The following is a 23481-nucleotide window of genomic DNA, read 5'->3' on the forward strand; positions in this document are numbered from 1 at the left end:
GTGACTGACCTCCAATACATTAAATGTATTTTCAATACATAAATTGTTTGAAGCGATCCGCTATTAAGGTCAACTCGTTGTCTATATTATAAGTATGTATATGTACGGTAAGATAAATTAAAAAAATAAACAGTTTTTTTTTCGTTTTAGTAAATTAATCGCTTAGTACTTTTTAAAGACGCTTTTTTTTCTTCACCCACACATTAAAACTTTCACTAGCCTAGAAACTATTGAACTATACAGTGTAATGAAATTGCACGATTGAAACTTTCGTCAAGTTACAGGAAAAAATTTTTTTTTTAAATAGTGTCGCTCATACAGTACCAGAAAACTGCGTAAAAATACGCTATGCACAATCAAGCCACTAAATAACATAAGCTAAACTCCATTTACTTCATCAAATATTATCATAATAAGAATCAACCGTCAAAAAACATTTGGTAAACCCATTTAAACTAATATAAATATTATAAAAAGCGTGTTTCTTTAATAAATATAAATTTAAACTCTTATATAAATATGGGTCAAGTTCTGAAATTTATTACTACACGACAGGATGACCAGTTACATATATATTTATCTTTAGAAATGGCTAATTTGAAGACTAAGACATACCGTTTTGAAAATTCCCAATAAATTAAATTTTTCTCTACTGTGATTATCAAAATTTAAATGAAAAGAGGACCAAATTAAAATGTTTTCCCTATTAAACAGACCGGTCTAGATCAGATTCTACATTTTCTTTGAACATTCTTTAGTTTTTTATTTACCATTTATAGTTTTTGTAGACATTCAAAAATCAAATCAAACAAAATCGAACGCACGCCCAGCTTTGGAACCCCTGTAATGGACAAATACATAAAAATTTGCTAATGTATCAACAAAATAAGAGCCTTTATGAAATCTAACACTCGCATAATGAAAATGGAGTATTATTTACTTGATAATACATTCATACGTATGGCCGCATTTCATTATGAAAATTTCATAAATTCTTCCTTCATTTTTGAGTATTAAAAAGGTCAACCAATTATCTACATATTATATTAGATAAAATTCTAATCATATTAATACAAGAGAAAATTAAAATTTGAGGCACAAATTAACCCTTCTTTCAGAAGAGGCTTTTCACAATTGAATTATATTTGGCATCATAATTTAATTTCCCAAAACAATGCATTGGCTGTCAACAAGCATTATACCAGTACCACTATACCATCAAACGAGGCTAAGTGGGTTATAAAAACACAAATTAAACACAATACTACTTTATTTTATTTTATTTTATTTTATTAATTGAAAAATCAACAGACAGGATGTACAGAGATAGGTATAAAAAACACAAAAAGTAAATAAATAATATATGTAACACCCGAGTCCAATAATAGATTTTTACAAAAATGAAAAAGATAAATATAAGGAAAACAAATTAAAAAGTAAAGAATAAAGGCATGACAAAATATGTAGTACATTGCATAATTAAACTATAGTATTAAAATATTTGGAAAAGGTTATAAGATAGAATATAAGAAGAAATTGAAATTTACAAATATAAAAAACAAATGAAAAAGGTAAATACAAAATAAACAAATGAAATGGAAAGGAATGAAAGCTATAATATGATTAAATAGCACATTACATAACTAAACTAAAGTATAAAAATAATGGAAATATTGGAAAAATAGAATAGAAGAAAAAATGAATCAATCGGTCAAGATTCTCTTGATGTTAGACCTGAATTGATGTAGGGAAATACCAAACAGATCAACCTCATTCAGCTCTCCGTTAAACATACGATAAACGCGCTGCAGATAAAAATATTTTTGGGAATTAGTATTGAAAGGATCAAGTGAAAAGAGTGTAACGCGTCTAGGGTATCGAACTGGGATTCTGAAATTAACCTTATTCAGTAAATCAGAACAATCAAGGAAACCATTTATGAGCTTAAAGAAGAATATAGCATCAGAATGTCGTCGCCTGACAGAAAGATTGTTAAAAGAAAGGATTTTTAAAATGTCGGAAACAGTAGAATGGGTATAGGTAGGAAAAAGGTAGCGTAAGGATTTAATAAATTTAAGTTGAACTTTCTCAATACAATTAATATGGGATAAATAAAAAGGTGACCAGATAATTGAGGCAAATTCAAGGTGAGACCTTACAAAGGAAAAATAAAGTAATTTTAGTACATAAGGATCATTAAAGGGTTTTGTTGAGCGGAGTAGGAATCCAAGAGATTTAAATGCTTTGTTGGTAATAAAAGAAATATGTTCAGAGAAATCTAGTTTATTATTGAGTATTACACCAAGATCCTTAATAGAAGATGACGTGTTAAGGATTGAATGATTTAATTGATATTGATTAGTAATAATTGACTTATTTCTAGTGAAATTTAAAATAGAGCATTTTTCTAGATTAATAAAAAGATCATTATTTAAACAATATATAGAGAATCTATCTAGATCTTCTTGTATCTTATGACAATCGTCTATGGTGTATATAGGTTTGTAAATTTTTAAATCATCAGCGTAAAGAAGTATAAAGGAATGTTTGAAGATGTATGAGATATCATTAATATAGAGTAAAAAGAATAAGGGACCTAAATGCGACCCTTGTGGGACACCGGAAGGAATATGTCTAAGTGATGATCTAAAACCATTGAGAATTATGATTTGGTGACGATTTAGTATATACGAAGAGATCCAACGAAATAAATTTCCTCGGATTCCAAGGGACCAAAGTTTATTGAGTAAAAGGTTGTGATTGATTTTATCAAAAGCTTTAGAGAAATCCGTATAAACGACGTCTATTTGGATTCGTTTGTCCATATAAGATGTGAGAGTACTAGTGAAATTAAGCAGGTTAGTCTCTACCGATCTCCCCTTAAAAAAACCATGTTGTTCAGGTATAATGTAGTTTTTGAAATTGGAGAAAAGGAAATTATAGATAATTTTTTCAAAGATTTTACTAATGACAGATAGTTTAGATATAGGACGGTAATTCTCAATAAGATTCTTATCACCTTTTTTAAAAATAGGGGTGATGTAAGATAATTTCCAATAGTCAGGAAATTTACCGTTCGACATAGAAAGATTGAAAAGGATTGTTATGGGAAGAGATAATGGGACAGCACATTTAACAAGGAAAAAAGAAGGCAAACCATCACAACCCGCACCAAGATTAACATTGAGAGAGTTGATGTGACTGAGTACAGTAGATAAGTCAAAATGAAAAGTAGATAAGTTACAAGAAGAAGTATCTGTATTAGAGATAGAAAGGTTAATGGTAGAATCACTATTGAAAGTGGAGTCAAAATAGTCAGCAAAAATGGTACAGATTTCAGAACCATGTGAAGCCGACTTATTTCCATAATACATTACGGAAGGATATGAAGAGGAGGTATTTTTTTTTGAATTTATATATGACCAAAATGATTTGGGATTAGTTTTAATATTATTTTGAATAAGAGAAATATAATTTCTAAAGCAGATTAAAGAATATTTTTTAATTCGAGCTCTTAATAGTGAAAAACTTTGATAATCTAAGGGATTTGAATAAATTTTAAATTTTTTATGGAATTTGTTTTTTTCTTTTATTATTTTAATAAGAGACGATGTAAACCAAGGGGGATATTTGGTACGCTTAGATTTAAGAGTAAAAGGGACGTGGCATTCAATAATATTTTGTAAGGTATCGTAAAATTTTTTACAAGCTACTACACGTACATGACTGTAACAAGAAAATGACAATAAAAGGCAACACACACACACATATTCAAATGTTCCCAATTTTTTTTCGACAACTACAATTTAACATAACAAAAGCCTTCGAGCGAGAGGGAGAGAGATAGAAAAAAAAAGCACAACCAAAAGGAAATCTCATTGAAACATTGAACGTCTAAATGCACTTAGCTCGTCGTGCAACGTATGTAATTTAACTTCCTTTTACGTCCGCACATGAATGGAAACCCGTTTCAATAAAACGCATGAATTACCGATCACCCGATCAAATGCATACATATTTGTTGCATTATTTTCGTTCGACGCTTCGATTTAGAGCTATAAATTGTTGTCTCGTCGAAAACTTGGATCTCGGCCATATCTCGGCCTCAGTGATCCGGGATATGATTTACGCCAGCGCAAATAACCGAATAAAGCGAAAACTTTGCTGGAAAGAATAATAAAAAAGCTGAAAAATTGGCCCTGACTTGTGCGAAACGCTAACGAAGAAAATCAAGTGGGAAAATTTGATCCGAAAAGCTTTTAACGAACTTTTTGATCAGTATTCGGGCAAAAGACCAATGATATCTGCAAATAAAGTACCAGTGCCAATATGTATCTATCTACCTGGTGTGTTTAAACGTAGATCTACATATGTACATACAACCTAGTTTAGAATCTTAGAATATAATTTGCTGAAAAATTCAGGTACGACAATTTAATACAAAACAGCATTCTGTTTATTGTTTTTTTTATTTTTACATACATACATATATAGGTAGAAAGACATACCAGGATGGCTAAACAGATTCATTTGTGCCTAATGACGCCTTCTTGGCCAAATAAAAACATCGAAATACAATTTTTAGAATATTTTAACAAATCATCATAGAGACATCTACAGATAAATTTCGACAAATTTTTAATAAACTAACATTTTCGGAGTATTTTTTTTTTAATAAATAATCAAATTTCAGGATGCTAAAATGTAGATAAGTGGGTAAAGATTGCTAATTCGTGGGAACCGTTGTAATGAAAATCAGATAAATTGGTAAACTCTAATAGGGAACGATCGACCTGGAGTCACAAACCAAAGTCTGGCCAGCAGCATCCAATGGGACTTGAACGCGTGACCACTATGTTCGAAAGCATATAAATATGCTAACCACTAGTCCACGCTGCTGATTAAGTATATAAACTACATAATATCTGGAAACAGCACTATAAAAAAAACAAGATTCGTTGGATGTATTTCGGCGTAGAACTATATCTTAGGATGTCTCGCAGAATTGGAAAAATGTACCAAAGTTTATGCTGTGCAAAGATTCATTTATTTCAACACTTTCTTTGTGGCAATATTGCGATTTGACTGAAAATTACTTGGCCAACTAATAATTATTAATACAAAGCACCATTCTTGTTGTATTAAGTATTATTGATATGCGTGAGATAATCTCATATATGTATCTATATTACGATTTCAAAGGCACCATATGTACATAAATGGAAGAAGTTTTACGTCAAAAGCCACTAAAAATATAACCTTGATTTGTGCAGAACGTTTTAACGAAGACGATCTAGTTGAAAAATTTGCTCAGAAAAGCTTTTAGCGAACTTGTTCGGATAAAAGACCAATAATAAATGTTAAAAATAAATGGCAAAAATGAGATCTGCTTTTGTACACGATTAGAGTAAAAATAGATAAAAAAAATTTGGCAAAGATTAAAATTGGATTTAGCCGTTGATAATACATTCATACTCCATTGCCATTCGAACTAATCTAAAATACAATAAAGTAATAATCACATTGCGAAATATAACTGTAAAATTGTTACAACGTGTATTTAATTGGTTAAAATTTTCCTATCAAGATTTTTTTGTCAGTTTAAAAAAATCAACATGATCATAATCACCAATGTACACACGTTTGTAAATACTGAATAATTACACACATATTACTAATTAAAATACATAATAATAACAGCTACATACATATGTACATACATACATACATTTGAATATCAGATGTTTAAATTTTAAGGGTTTTCCTTGAATTTAACATCACATTTATCACAACAAATATTTCAAGAACGCAATAAAACAATCGTACATTTGAAATTGCCGCAAATTATCTAATTAAAATTACAATAATCGTGTAAAAATGAAATAAAAATTCTACTTAACCACAATGGCGAATAATAATAATAAAAAAAAAACATAAAAATATTTAAAAACGAGCCCAACTTAATTATGCAAACGAACAATCGTAAAAGACAACACTAGCTTATTACACATTATGTACACATGAATATATGCATGTAGATAATTTGAAAAAAAGCCTAGTATAATACATATCTAAACAAACCTATAATAATATTCAAACAATGAAGAATGTGTCAATTATATTTAAAAAAATATATATAATAAAACGTGACAATTGCGAGAGTCAAATGTTAGACGCAGTGCGAAAATGTCACATTTCTTTAATCAATTTGCTAACAACGACGTTCGCAATGAGTCTAGCGCAGAGAATAAACATTTTTTATGCTAAAATTAACGACACGCAAAGAATATTAATTTTTAAAATCGACTCAATAAATATATTATACGACGGGTCGTAAATAACGTCATAAATATACTTGTGACACACATATTATGCATAAAAACACACACATATACATTACGGACAAAATAGAAAAACCAAGGATTATCACCATTCATATGTATAATTTAATGCGAAACTATAAAACGGAAACAAACTACATGCGTATGTATACATATATATATATATGCATAAATACAATAATAAACTATAAGACTGGAGATGAATTGAACTGTGAAAAGTCGTTAAGATTTTTATTTTTGACTTACATACTTATATGTAGAAGACTTACTTACATACATAAGCAGAAAACTTGCTTACAAACATATGTATGTACATATATTTTGACTTACTTACACACATATGTAGAAGCTACAACACAAAAAAGTGGCACTTTCGAAATTGCTATAAATTTGTGACTATTTCACGAATATCAGTATTACTAAATGGCGTCAAAAGTTGTGCTAAAAAAACTTGAAAATTATTAAAAATCAAAATATTAGAATTATTAAAAATCAACGAGCGCGTTATTTAAATATCAATTAAGGATATTATAAAATTGAAAATTTTAAATCTGATCTAACCAATATTTCTTTTATTATTATTATTTTTAATAAACGAGTGTTAATTACATACTTTACGTTACACTATATTATAAAACAAAATAATTTTTAGTACATAACATTTTTCTAATGTTAAATTAAAAGTGAATGCACCCTGCAATGAGATTTCAAGAATTAGTAAGTAATTCGCCTGCAACGCCAAGTATAATATTCTGACACTTATTTGTATTCATAAACTGGCACTTATTTGTACTAATTCTTGAATTTTTTAACCGTTTCGAATTTTTCGTATAGCTTGAAAGTTGCAATACTCTCATGGCTTCAAGTCACGAGCCGCTAATGTTTATTAAACGTATTTTATGTAAATAATTTATAGCCTACAAATAATTTCATATGCGTTAAATTTACTATTATATCATTTCACTTAATAAAATGGAAGTTTTGTGATAATTATTTCACAAATGTATATGTATATATATCTTTTTACAAAACTTAACATAAATGATCAGCGGGATTCAAAAATATGAAATCGTGTTCCATGTGATCCGAAACGTTGGCAACCGCTATTCAAAACTACATCTCTTGTGCTAAATTTTGAACTACATAGTTCTTAATGCCAAGCCTTATACTATATATATTATATTTTATTAAAATAAAATTAAATGTCCTCTTTTTACAAGTTTTTTATTGTTGTCAACTTTACTCATCGGTCATGTTTTTTTATCGTCATATTAAACACAAAATTTTCAAATTAAAAAAAAAACAAGACAAAAAAACAGGAAGGAGGATTTATAGACTTAGGATATTATAGCAATAGTGATTCTGCAATGATTTTTACATTTACATAATTATTTTAATTCAATTGAAATATTGAATTACTATTTCGTTTCGCCCGATAAAGACCAAACCTTATAAAACCACTCCCGATGATCCTGCAAAGGAGATGAGAGTAATGGATCATTCTAGTAAACACGATGACAATAATTCTCGTACACATGCACTTGAGTCAACGAGTTTAATGAGTCACCGTAAAACGATACGCATTAAAATTATAACACATTCAAACAGATACAAGAAAACCTTTGACCTATCAATAGAGCAAACTTCCAGTATTCCGAAACATTCACATTGAAACTCCCAATAAGAACTACAAAAATATACAACAATCATAAATTCCTACATGTGTACATACATACATACATACACCCTTTTGAAACACAACACCAAAATCGAAACCGAAAAAAAACCACGCACACACAAACGAATAGATAAAATCAATAATAAATTTCAAAAGTGTCGTCAAAATATACATAAAATATTTTAAACGAAGAGAATTCGCACATGCACAACAATTGACGGTGCATCCTTCCGCCCGTCGAACATTTGCATAAATTAAACGACCTCAAAAGAGACGTGTGCACAAATGCAAAACCAAAAAAAAACACACACACACACCAAAAACTATAATAATTAGCATACACACAGAAAAATTGAACAAAATACCCACAATACCCGAAAAAAAAAGGCAGCATGTACTCTCATGTACCAATACGAGATGCACGAAACAAATGGCCCGACGACCGGCTGAGATAAAACACACGTCTGACCCTGACATTTGAAAAACGCGATAAATAATAATAAATAACACATGTGTCGGCAACCATTCTGAAAAGGCGAATTATGCGTATTTCCGCACGATAACGACAACTAACGGAAAGATGAAAAGCGCAAGCTATCATTCGTTGATCCGTTTCGGCAAAAAAAAAAAAAAAACACAATTAACATATAAATGTGCTTAATTATATATTATTTTAAATAATTAGCACTTCCGGTTGTTGATTATTCAGCTTGAAAAATTATAATAATACTATATATGTATGTATGTAAATACGAATAGCAAAAAACAGTTTGTGTCGTCAAATGATGCCACAATGAGAAGCTTTCAATGGACGTCAATAAGTGTTTTAATTTATTTTTAATGTCTCAATATAAATAAAGAAGCTTTAAAAAAGACATATATTCAAATTTGAAAAGAACGATTTTGAAATGTGTACAGACGTACAAAGCAGGGTTTTGCCGTGACAGGTTGGATTCCTAGACGGTAAAATGAAATAAACGACCGAAATATATGTATATATTGTGCAAAAACTGCAAATTCCAAGACACATAAAACGAAAAAAAAATTACGACATAATAAGTCACAAAATAGCACGACCAGAATAGATGTGTGTCGAAAATCGCATGTATACATATAATAAAATAAGCAATGAAAAGTCGTACAGTATAGGAATCTTTTCATGTAATTTGCACAACTTTGAACCGCATCTTTTACAACGTTTTTGAGTTAATAATTTTCAGCTTATAATAAGATCTCAATTGGAGATATAATATACATACGTACGTACATACATATTATATACACATGCAGTGGCGGACTGGCCATACAAGCGTACATGCCCGATGGCATGTGGGCCCCACTATCCGTTAGAAAATATGGGCCCTCAGTAAAATTAAATAACTTTTTAATTTAACTATTTCACGTGTGTAAAAATTTATAGGATATTGCACTTTGGGACCTAGAGTTTGGGTATTTCAACAAAACAAATTTCTTTAAAAAACCAACTAATGCCTGCTTTAACAGCCCAAGGATCGGTTAACTTTTTTTATTAGGCTCGAAATGTAAGTTTTAACATTTGCGTGGGCCCTTTTACCGGGCCCATTTCCAACCTCAATATTATGCATATACCAATACCTATGTAACAACTACCTACTGAAATAAAAATGGGAATAAACAAATTTCCCTGAATAATATAAACTGAATTGCTTAAAACAATTTTGATAGGACGATTCATCATCAACCAGCGATTTAAATTTACTTCATACATACTTTCAAAATAACATTTGATTATACTTCAACGATATAGTAAGATTTAAATACACAATTTTAAACAGTTTCCGAATATTAAATCTATTCCTAATCTAGACAAATCCATGTATATAGAAACATAGGATAGGGGCCCCCTCCCCAAAATCCTGATTTTCGATTAACATTAATTGAAAATATTATGCATTTTTTGTTTTCAGGGACGTAATTTGGGGGGGCACTCGCCCCCCTAAATTAAGGAATAGTGTGAATTTAGAAAATATTATGGATTTAATGATTAATGAGATACTATGGATCTATGAATGCTGCGTTTATTTCTTATGTACATATGTTACTTTTGGGTAACTAATAAAATAATCGCTGCTATGTGCTTTGAAAAAAAAAGATTTTATTATTTTGAAGTATATTTTGGTTTTTAACTGGTATGCCATTAGTAACATTCTTAGAAATTGTTCATCCCATGGAGCGAATCGTTAGAAAGGTCTCCTTTACTTTATTTTGTCTCAAAAACAGATGTGTATCGTTTATTTTTCCGAATGTTCGTATATTTTTTGATATAGTGATACATTTTGATGGTCGATTTTTGTTAACCATGTGAAGATTTTTGGAAAAAAATTTTCGCCTGCGGCGCTTTTTTCACTTTTACATAATATTTTTTTATAATTATTTTTTCAAAAATAAACTTAATTTTTTCATATTTTATATTTTCCATTTTTATTCCGATATAAAAAAGATTTTTTGAAAAAAAATTCAATTTGACCAATCTTTGCCTGCCCCCCCAAGAAAAAGCTGAAGTGACGTCCCCGATTGTTTTATGATGCATTATATGACAAGGATTAAAACGAAATATACAATGTAATTTATGGATCTATTTTGCTTTTGCCATTTTTCTTGTACCTAAATTTGTTTATTCCCATTTTTGAAAATTTTATTTATTTTTTGCCCTTGATTTTTAGCGTGATGGAAAGAAGAAAATTTTGTTATATGGGGGGGGGGGACAAATTTTTTTAACCCTGGGTGGGGGCCCCCTTTGACTCCTGGCATGCACTGATTTCAGTCCCAGTCCGCCACTGTACACATGTATGTACAGTGAAATAAACACAAAAGCGGATAACGATGCACATTTGATGGCAAACTCGTTTTTTCTATAACATATTTCAGTTGTTCGCTTGTATTGAACGAATATGGTATTAATCGTTTATGTATACTATAATAATATTTAATAAAATAATTAAAAAAATAAGTATATACAAAAGAAAAATGCCGTTTTCCACCATATTGAGCAAAGCGGAAATATCGTATAAGCTAATTCGAATACCACCAAAGAGCAAACATTCTGCAGAAAATATTATGAGTTTATATTATTCGGAATAATAATCAAATGTTTTATAAAGAGAAAAATGCAGAATAGTACGATTTACATTAAAAAATCCAAGGAAAAGTATCATCAATTGTAAATTTTTCATTGATTTTTTACGTCTTTTATAATATATCACCGGATGATATGCACTAATTAAAATATTATCCAAATTATCATTTCAAAAATGGCATTCAAAACACAATCCCAATTAATTTCCACAAAAAAATAATAATTACATCGCCACATTTACAATGGAACAATGAGAACATTCATTTAAAAATGTGCATGAGATAAGCAAACAACCCGTAACAATTACGAACAAATTAGAAGCGCCTTTAGAAAAAGCTCATATAAGTTTTACGTTCGAGAACTTCAGTACCGAATATAATCAGTGGATTAGAAGCGCTTAGACTAAGCCCGAAAAAAGCAAACGACTTTAAAAAAGTCATAAAACATACGTACAAACATATATGTATGAATATGTAAAACAAAAATAGATTCATAATTAAAACGTAAAACAAAATTTTCTCACGGTTATCAACATTTACATTGGAATCGACAATAGTTTTACATATATCATACATAACTTTGACTGATTATAAATCAAAAGACTTACCATTGTTTTTACGAAACCTTATTCTAAGTTATGTGCATTATAACAAGGCGGTAGATAAACTCAGATCAAAGTGACACACATTCGCCAACACACATACAAACAATTCTTCGTCAAAATTATCGAATTCGCCATTACGAAGATTACCATCTCGACTTACTGGTGCATCGAGGTGTTTTCACACTGTCTAATTCCGTCCCAGAACGTCACCTATGTATAATATCTAACAGACAATCGCCTTGACTCGAATGCAGTTCCTAGAAACGGTTACGAGAAACCGCAGTAAGTGCATACAAACATACATACATACATACATACATGACGAATTCCCAAAGTGCATGCTGAAAGCGCAGCGGAATGCGTCTCGCATGCACATCGCCAATATTAAAAAGTCGTTAACGGAATAACGTTGCAATCTGCCGTATCAGTTGACCGTTAAGATAATGGCCGCGGAATAAACAATGCCGAATTAACTCTTATCGTTCGAACGATACTGTTCACTGTGCGAAGACGAAAAATCACACGTACACTTTGCAAAATCTTTATCTGTGTGCACGTGTGACGCGAATGAAGTTTTCGCGCGAGTTTCCTTTAAATCGGTCTCCGTGACGAGCCAGAATGTTAAATTACAGAAAACGCAAATATCGGAAGGCAAAGATCGGAAATCGAAAGATCTTAAGTCGAAAGATCAAAAAAAAGGGTGCATGGTAAACGGTACATACTCACTTAATTTGCGCGAGCAGGATACAACAGGAACAAGAGGAACAGGCTTTTCCTCCCGTATTAATGTGCGCGCGCAGAATACGGGAGGAAAAGCCTGTTCCTCTTGTTCCTGTTGTACCCTGCTCGCGCAAATTAAGTGAGTATGTACGTGAGTATGTACCGTTTACCATGCACCTTTTTTTTGATCTTTCGACTTAAGATCTTTCGATTTTTGATCTTTGCCTTCCGATATTTGTGTTTTCTGTAATTTAACATTCTGGCTCGTCACGTAGACCCCCTTGAAATATATGTATACAGTGGTGTAGTGCTAAATAAAAAATAAGCGGTGTTTCATTTTTATGACCCCCCCTCCTCTTTTTTCATCACTTAAAAAATATGTTAATATTGGTAGTTCAAATATTTATAAAAAAAATCAAATGCTAATTAATAAATATTCTTGTTGAAATTATGATGTTTTTTTATGTTTTCTAAGTACTTCATAATAATAAGTAACATAATAACTAAAACAAAATAAAAATATAGTAAAGATATTGGAAAAGAAGAATTACAAAAATCTTTAAGTTTAAGAAAGACTTCTAGCTTGTTTTTAAAAATATTATAGTTTTCAGAATTTACTACATTGTTGGGATGATTATTTCAAACTTTAACCACTCTATTTGAAAAGAAGGAATCTCCGATCACTTTATTCGATTTTTCTTTTTGGAGTCTGAGAATGTGACCTCTAAGATGAGTGTTTTCATTGAACGTAATGACTTTGGTCATAAGACAATTATGATGACTATTTATTATTTTAAAGACCTGATATTCTTCTCGTCTCAAGTGTTATTAATATTAGCCAAAATATTTTTTAATTTTACTCCTAAAACAATTTTCATATCAATCAAATTGCCAGGGCGGCGACCTGTCCGACCTGGCCCGACTACACCACTGAATAAATGTACTACGTATGTATGTGGATATGCATTGGGAATGTAAACAATCTTCACCTAGATTTTCCACATCTTTCAAAGTTAGCAAACAAAATTTTCTTGGCCGTCGGATTCATCCTTGCGAATCGTAACGTTTTAAACCTTTCACAGAAGATGCAACAGGGGAAAAAATTGATAGTTTAAAGTTACCGTATAAGTCAAAGCTAATAATAATGTTAAAAAAAAGCCATAAAAATTTCATCGAAGCATTATTTCCTTCCGTTCATACTAAAATTGTATTATAGTTTCAAATGCAGTAGGGTTTGCAATGGAACAGTAAAGGTGATTTAAAATTTAATGAAAACATAATATTATTATTATTATTATTTATTATTTTTATTAGTTTAGTATTATTATTTATTATTTTTATTATTTATTATTATTATTATTTATATCATCTGTAGAGTCTAGTCCGGTCCAGTATGTACTTGTAATATCATATCATTCAAGTCGAAAAAAAAATTGGATAAATTTTCAATAGTTATGTATATATAAATAAGTATGATTCTTTTACAATTACATATATACTTAAAAAAAAAACCGATAAAACATTCCAGTAACTGATACTAGATTTCAATATTTAATATGAGTAACAATATTCGAATTACATTTTATATTATTTCAATCTAGCATGCACACTCGCCTTAACAGATCGCTCCAAAGCGACGAGTGTACTAATACAGATACAATACGATCAATACAATCAACACAAGCATTTTCTACGATGCGAATTCGTACACTGACATCTATGGAGAAATTTTGGAGCATTTTATTATACGAATTAGCGAACCTCAAGACGCTGAATAGCTTGAGATTTGCAAGAGAGATTGGAAAGGAGATGCCAATTTTACAGGAACCGTTTCGATGAAAATCAGAAAAATTTGCAAACTTGGATAGGAAACAATCGACCTGGAATCACAAACCAAGGTCTAGCCAGTAGCTACTAATGGGAATCGAACCGTAACCACTCTGATCGAAAGCATAATATATACAGTATACATATGTATGTATGTACATACACACATTTTTCTATCAGTAATCGATTCCGAGTTCGAATAAGTCATGTATTGTTACCAAGTACATATTACACAAGTAAAAAACGATATAAATCCTCTACAATGTAAACAACAACTTAATCGATATTATTATATTTTACAAAAAAAAGCATGTAAAAATTTAGAAGAGGCTTATAAAAACAATAGAGAATTTGATCCACAATATAATTAAAATATGTGATGTATAAAACGGTGACACGACAACTCGTTCACATATTTTCCGTAAACCGATGATGCGCTCCAGGCATTACGTATACGGCCATCTCTTTCTCACCCCGTCTGTTCACCATGATCTCGTTTACTCTGCCATTACGTATGCAGCCATCTATTTCACAGACCATTTTTTCACCGATAACAGACGGTCTGCGAAAGAGATGGCTGCATACGTAATGGCATAGTAAACAAGATCATGGTGAACAGACGGGGTAAGAAAGAGATGGCCGTATACGTAATGCCTGGAGCGCATCTTCGGTTTACGGAAAATCTGTGAACAAGTTGTCAGGTAACCGAATCGTACGGCACATCATGTCTAGGTAGACTCCAGCGATGAAGGGCGTATCATCATATCATTTGTAATTTTGTAATCTTATTATTTCGACAAATTTCTCCTACATTTCATCAAATATGGGTATCGCAGTCATCGATCACTGCCAAATATATGTTAATACAAGTGAAAAATATCACCGAAAACACTCCAAGGGGTGAATTTTGGCCAGGCGTAGATCAGACGTACATATGTACAAGCATTTTGTTTTTACATATGCATAACTATCTAATAAAAACACGTGCCGCATACCACTCGATATGTACATACATATGTCTAGTCTAAGACTACTATCGAAATATAATGTTAATTAAAATTATAAATTAGTACTTAAAAATGTACACAAACAACTTAAATCATTTTAATGTAGAAATTCACCACGTAAATTCAATGAATTACGTACACACATACATAATGTATTACAAATTATATAAAAAAGCTCATAAAAGCGATGTTCTATTTTGATATGCATAAATATTACACACGCACACATACACACAGACGGGGTTGTTACCCCGTTTTTAGAAGAAAACATTTGCTTTAAATAAAATTGCTAAATTAAATTACAATTACGTAAGTACATAAAATTGACTATTAAAATAATCGAATCGATTGAATGTTTAAAACCGCAATACATACATAAATATAATATCAACATTAAAAGCAACCCGACAAACTTTCACTAATCAAACCAGATTCAAATACACACTAATTACAAACGTGTCGATCTCTTATCTCATTGAAAACACGCATAATATCTCAATTAACTAACAATAATACCCCCCCGTCATATAAAATTTACAGCATCTTACATCTCCCTCTTGCTCAAAAGGATGGAAATCGAACGGAAAGAGATCGAACTATCGTCATATTATATATTATATTATGCCTTATGGCGTTTAATTTCCGAAGTTTAATTTCCAATCAATTCAAATTACACGGTTCGGATTTACACGGCTCCGACGACAAATTACCATCGCTACTTAATGACACACGACAAACGAAAGAGGCTGTATTTGATCTGGTCAGATTCCCGAGTGATTAATTGCATTTAAAGCGATTCGGATCGATCGACCGATTTTGTACAGTTACAAATTTTTAATATTTAATCTCGAATATCCGGTTTTTTCATCATTTCGATTTTTGCGAGTCGATATTTCACTGGCCAATATTCGATCATTGAATACATTTAAATCGTATTAGATTGAATCTACGCATATATATGTACATATATACACAAGTGTGTGTGGAAATTCTCACCGTTATATCAATTTAATCGTTTCCATATGGTACTGTTTTAAAAACACTTAGATTGATTCCAATCAATCATATGATTATTCGAATAAATCCTGGAAGTAAAACAGACCGCAGTGATAATAATAGAATTGAATCGTGTAATTTTTATTTAGCGATATTCCGCATACAAATCCATCATGTTTGAACATTTTGAACAACAACAAAAAAAGTTGTACAAATATTAATAATACATGCAAGTTTGAAAAAGAGTGCGAATTGAACAAATATTTTCAACGTTAAATAACACACGCTAACGAATACACGTGTTTGCCTGCACGTTTGCAAACAAAATGTATGTTTGCAATGTAAATGATATGTAATAAATACCAAAAAGTTAAAAAAAAAAAAGTAGTATATATAATATATAAATGATCTCTTGACATTTTCCGTGTGTGCGAAATATAACAAATAAATCGTTCTGAAATTTCAAACGTGGGATTTCGACTAGTTTATTTTTTTACTTGACGCATTTAAATATCAATACATTGCGAGAGCTGAAATATTTCATAGTTTCAGTACAATTCGATATACATTTGAGTCACACAACCACAATCAAATTTATTAAACGTACTTACGTATGACTAAATATATGACTAAAATAAAATAATAAAAAATTGCGATAGCTTTTTCAGCAAGCGTTTAATCTACAGAGCTGAAACGACACGTTTATAGCATTACAATTGACCTTGACATTTGATAAGATTTTTCATACATTTTTTCAACGCAACAAACGAACGATATATTTTTCAGTTAGCACCCACACAATTGACAATTTCAATTTATGCACGAATGTACATGCATTTTTTACAAACGGAAATAACCTTTTGCATATGATTATCTACATATATGTATGTTACATATGTACCTTTATAATATATTATTTTTTTGCCAACCAGTCAACGGCTAAATGATCTGAAAATCCATGCACGTTATCATAATCAAATGTTGAAATTGCACTTATGGGATTTTAATACCATATAGAAAATACGATTTTAGTGAAATTGTATTCTAAAATCAAACAAAGTTATAGCAATGTTATTGATTAGTAATGAATTCGTGTTATGTTTTAAGAATTGAAATACTGTATGGTCAATCACTGTGGTTTTTCTTACCAAAAAAAAGGACATTAGAAAATTCTACTATAATTATTTTATTGCAATACAATTTTATAGCCAAAAAAAGTTATATGAAATTGATTACAACGAGCAAAAAAAATTTGTAAAAAAAAAAGTATATTTTAGACTTTTAAAATTCACTAGATAATTAATTATATGTCATGCGGGGAAGACGTGCTTCTGCGTTCTTCCCGCTATTACTCGCTTAAACCCGGCTATTGCACGAAATTTAATCTAAAAACTTAACCATCTAATCACTTATTTTACTAATTGCATCCTAGTATAATTTAAGTGTAAAAATAAACAGATGATCGGCCGTTAACAGCGTTTTTAATATCAGTGATTGCGAAAAATTTTGTGTTAATTTTGTGTCAGTTACAAAAGCGTATACGAACGAGATACATCTCCCTACCTGAATACAAAAAAAAATAAGGGTCCCTGCTCGTCAGTCAAAATTCGGTCCCACAGAAGCAATAAATCTTCCACATAATTGCTTTCAGACAAAAATTTTAACGAACTTTACTTAATAGAATAATAGCAAACAGAAACGGTGTTTCCCAACTGTCTAATAGTTCTTTTTCATATTTAATTTATATTAAAGTAATTCGTGTAATTTTATATTCTTTACTAAATTTATTATTAAAATATTGAATTGCAAACCGCACTCACATATATAAATCCGTTGTCTCCAAAGAGGCGTCTCACGATAAAGATCTGTAAAAAAGTAGTATAACAATTGCTAATCTATTATTATCATAACTAACTACTTTCACTTACAAAGTAACCCTGTTAAATGGCATGTAATAACTCATAAGTGATCCAAGTGATACCTAGGATGACTATCTGTCAAAGCTGACCACAGAGAAGAGTCTATGGCGGTAAGAACTCACTCCTTGAATGGAAATCTCTCTCAAGTACCGCCTTTTTCTCAACACATCTTGGATAAATGCGAGAAAAATAATATCCAAACCTCCAACAAGGTAAGAGTGACGATGGATGATAGCTTAGCTAATAGAAACCTGTATTTAGCCACGTACAATGTAAGAACGTTATCGAGTGAAGGAAGTGTGCTTGCATTAGAGAATGAATTAGAAAATATCAAATGGGATATAATAGGACTTAGTGAAGTAAGACGAAAACAGCAAAACCAAATAATCCTAAAAAGTGGTAACTGTCTCTACTGGAGAGGGCTACCAAATGGTAGAATAGGAGGAGTAGGGTTTCTTATCAATAAGAGAATAGAAAGAAATATTATAGAAATAAGCGACATATCGGAACGTATATGCTATATAGTATTAAGAATCTCGAGCAGGTACACTTGTCAAATCTTCCAAGTGTACGCCCCCACATCTAGCCACCCAGACGAGGAAATAGAAGACTTCTACGAAAAAATACAGGACGCATACGATAATAGCCGTCACCACTTTAAAATAATCATGGGCGACTTTAACGCAAAAATAGGACAAAAGGCAAATACTGAAAGAGCAGTAGGCAATTTTGGTACCGGCCAAAGAAACGACAGAGGCGATCGCCTCATAGAATTCGCAGAACACAACAGGCTCTTTATCACTAATTCATTTTTCAGGAAAAACACCAACAATAAGTGGACTTGGGAGAGTCCTAAAGGAGACAGAAACGAGATCGATTTCATCCTAACAAATGCCCTGCACTCCGTTAAAGACGTTAGTGTTTTAAGTAAAGTAGATATAGGTAGCGATCACAGATTAGTCCGTGCCAAGATGGCCATTAATATAAATTGCGAACGTAGGAAATTAATAAAAGGATGCAGTAACTCTCCAGATTTCGCTCAACTAAGGTCTAGGAAAAAGGAATTCGAACTCGAACTTGGAAATCGATACGGGAAATTAAACCCAGAAGCAGACATCGAGGAATTGAACACTGTAATTAGTTCGGTTCTAACCTCAACAGGTAAGAAATTAGGTGGATTCAGGAAACAGATTAAATTAAGCAAAATTTCAGCGGAAACAAAAAACCTAATTAAGCATAAAAGGAATTTAGATAGGGATAATAATAAGCAAGAATACAATCTAGTAAATAAGGAAATTAAAAAGAGAATAGTCAGGGATGTCAGAGATTTTAACAGCAAGCTAATAGAAAATACCATTAAGAATAACCGTAGCCTGAAAAAGTGCAAACAGGATCTTTTCTTAGGCAAAAACCAAATGATCGCAATCAGATCAGAGAGCGGAGTAATAATTAGGAATAGAGAAGAAATCATAGACAGAGTTTACACGTTCTATGCAAAACTATACGAGAACGATAACGGCCAATTCCCCGCTCTGGAATCGACACACGGCCAAAGGGTTCCTGCAGTATTGCCTAGCGAAGTAGAGGCCGCGCTAAAAACTGTAAAGAACGGTAAAACCCCAGGGGAAGATAATATTCCCATTGACTTACTAAAATGTGGCGGCCCCCCCCTAATTAATATCTTAGCTAGGCTTTTCAGCAAATGCATCCAGAACCAAGCTATACCAGAAGGATGGAATAACGCAACTATCATTTTAATACACAAAAAAGGCGACAAAAGCGATATCAAGAACTACCGACCCATTAGTCTACTTTCAGCGGTCTACAAGCTCTTCACGAAGGTTATTACAGAAAGGCTGAAGAATATCCTCGACGAGAACCAACCTATAGAGCAGGCAGGGTTTAGGGCAAATTTCAGCACAATGGACCACCTCCAAGTAGTTGGCGAACTAATCGAGCGCGCCAACGAATATCAACGGCCATTGTGCCTAGGTTTCGTCGATTATGAGAAAGCCTTCGATACAGTTAGTCATAATGCAGTACTTAACGCTCTAAAAACACAGGGAGTGCCGGAACCCTATGTGGGACTGTTAGCTGCAATATATAAGAATGCCACAGCTTCGGTTAAAATTTTTTCAGGTACAGATAGATTTAGCATAGGAAAAGGAGTAAGACAAGGAGATACAATCTCGCCCAAGTTATTCAATGCGGTGCTTGAGGGAGTTTTCAGGAAATTGGATTGGGATACAGCCGGAGTAAGCATCAATGGTCGCTTTTTGAGTCACCTTCGGTTCGCAGACGATATAGTTTTAGTAGCTCGTGATTCAGCTGACCTACTTATCAGACTAACACAGCTGGACAGGGAAAGTAGAAAAGTAGGATTAAAAATTAACGTAGATAAGACTAAACTAATGTTCAATAGCTATTGCATGCCTGATAGCATCCCCTTAGATGATAAACCAGTAGAAGTAGTAAATAATTATTTATATTTAGGTCAAATAATTGACATGTCTGGTAGTAAAAATGAAGAGATAAAGAGACGTATGAAATTAGGGTGGAGTGCATTTGGACGGATGAATGCTGTTTTTAAATCAAAAATGCCACTCTGCCTGAAGAAAAGGATCTTTGATCAATGCGTTTTGCCAGTGATGACGTATGGATGTGAAACTTGGACACTGAACGCCAAGATGCAAAATAAAATCCAATGCACTCAAAGAAGTATGGAACGCTGTATGCTTGGCATAACGAGGAAAGACAGGAAGCGGAACACGTGGGTGAGAAATATGACAAGGGTAGTGGACATAGTGGATAGGGTGAAGAGATTGAAGTGGCAGTGGGCGGGTCACGTAGCTAGGAGGATGGACGAAAGGTGGACAAAAGAAGTGCTTGAATGGTACCCGAGAGAAGGCAAAAGAGTAAAAGGAAGACCGCAAGGAAGATGGGTGAACGAAATTAGGAAAATGTGCGGAATGAGATGGATGAGTGTTGCGCAAAACAGAGACGAGTGGAAGCGTGTTGGAGAGGCCTTCATCCAGCAGTGGATGGCGAATGGCTGTAAATGATGATGATGATGATGAAGTATTTTAAAGCATTAAAAAATCACAATCAACAGAAAAAACATCTGACTTTTGATTCCAATACTTCTTTTAGCACAGCCATACTAGATTTTGAATTGACGACTGCAAAGGCCAAAAGTGTGTAAAAATTGTCCATTTTTTCAAACGCTCATTTCTCATAAACGAGAAGACATCGATAAAATTCAATATCATATTATAAGTGAGTGGGTCAAACTTGGTAAGGATTGATTAGATCCGGTAAGTAAGAAATATTATTTTTGTTGTATCAATGTTTTGAGTTATCAATGAATTAAAAATCACATTTAACCATTCATGAAATATTTTAATATTTAAAATCAAAATAAAAATATTTAAACATATCTGGTCAATCACTATGGATTTCCTTTAAAAAAAATTCCTACTACTAGATAATGATAATTAATAGAATTTAAAATAAAAAAATAATAATTCTAATATAATACTAGCATTTTCTTGTACTATTTAAAAAAATTTTATGTGTAAATTTAAATTGTTTAATGATTATAATGAAGAAAAAATATATAAATAAATCATATACTTTTCGATTTGAAGCCTTCATATTTACTATAAAACTGTAATGGTGTCTGTAATTCGTTTCTAATTGGATGTCGTCAAATATGTTTGTGATTCGTCGGTTGTTTGATGATATACATAAATTTTTCGATTCAAATAAATTTAATAAAATTTTTTTCATGGTTTTCATTTAATTTCCATTCAAGCCGGGTAACACCACTAGTTACATATAATTTTTACACGGTTGATGCATTCTGTATGAAAAGTTTCAGCGCATATGGAAAATTTTACGAAAAGGCGTAAAATTAAGAAACGATTTTCGTTTTAAGTTCAAGTTTGAATAATAATACAGTACGAGTGTGAAAGAAAATCTTCACTAGATATATATGTATGTACATATGTTCAGTAAGAAAAGTTGTGAAAATTCATTTGTTTCAAGTCGCGTTTGAATTTGAAACTTTCACGCGACGGATTCGAGTTTCAAACAAACGAATACATTTGCACAACGTTGTTTATACACGGGAAAATGTACAGAGGCGGAAAATGAAAGATGGCCGCCGTTGTTTATTTACCTAGGACACTCTGCCTGCGCCTCCGATCCTCCATAAGGACACTTGAAACACGGGACACTCACACACACACAACACACACACGTGTGCAAGCACGAGCGGCGGCAGTTCGCACACGCGTCGCAGACGAGGTACGAGAGACGCGGCAGCGCCGGGCACTCTCCGGCGTCGGCGTCTTTTTCCCGGCTTCCTGACTTCCGGCAAGTTCCGGTCTCATGGCACGCGACTCTCGGAAAAGCGAACGACTCGGCCGCGCACGCCGGCAACCACACGCCTATTGATCTGCGCTAGTCGACACTCGCTAGCAAGCCCCGCCTCTGGCCACCGACGCACGCGATGTCGACACTTTCTCGCGCTCCCATTGGCCCGCGATGACGACATGCCCCCTCGCCATTGGCCCACTGTCAAACGCAACTGTCAAACGCTCCCCGTTACCAAAACAACACGCTCGCTTGACTTGCCGCCATGTTTACATGCTCGTCTCCTCGCTCGTTTTTCTCCAGAGACGTGCGTGACGATGTGACGTGATGTAAATATCTCGCCGGTTTGATGGCGCGAAAGCGATTCGCAGTGCATAAACGTCAAATGGACGCGCGCTCTTGCTTTTCGGTGTTGCCAACCGGCAACTGGCCGGCGGTGCCAACTGTGAAAATTTCGAGTCGATCCACTCTCAGGGGGGAGTGTTCCAACTGGAAAGAAGACTCTTATTGATTTTGTCATTTAAATAAAACAAGCGTGTAAAATTCGCATCGAAATTAGTTCAATAGATCGGTAATTGGATTATTAGTCACATTGCGATCATTTTTGCCGGAATATTTGGCACTCGTTAGTATGATAGTTATTGTTAGTATGATGGACTTTTCAGCTGCCAGATGTTCCGTCATAGAGATTTTTGGGCGAGCGCTTTGTGACCAATAATCACCGAACCAATAGATCAGGACTGTGGAATCGGAGTATGTAGTTACAAATTCAAATCTGATTTCGCATTTTTTACCTAATTATGTATATGAATATTGAAATACTAACTATGAGTGGATCAGCAATACCTAATGTATGCATATCTGAAACAAGATACATATTTTTCATGTTAATGTCAA

The 23481-nt window shown here is 32.5% G+C and overlaps 1 protein-coding gene across 1 annotated transcript in view; it reads right to left on the reverse strand.

Annotated features, from left to right (window-relative positions):
- Window positions 1-23012, reverse strand: part of Atf3 (Activating transcription factor 3) — an 85740-nt gene extending 62728 nt beyond the window's left edge. The window contains exon 1 of the mRNA XM_077436631.1: window positions 22388-23012. The gene's annotated coding sequence lies outside the window, so the exon portion shown is untranslated. The remainder of the gene's footprint in view (window positions 1-22387) is intronic.
- Between the last annotated feature and the right edge of the window lie 469 nt (window positions 23013-23481).

Source organism: Arctopsyche grandis, chromosome 8 (assembly GCF_051622035.1).
Source record: "Arctopsyche grandis isolate Sample6627 chromosome 8, ASM5162203v2, whole genome shotgun sequence".
Taxonomy (NCBI): domain Eukaryota; kingdom Metazoa; phylum Arthropoda; class Insecta; order Trichoptera; family Hydropsychidae; genus Arctopsyche; species Arctopsyche grandis.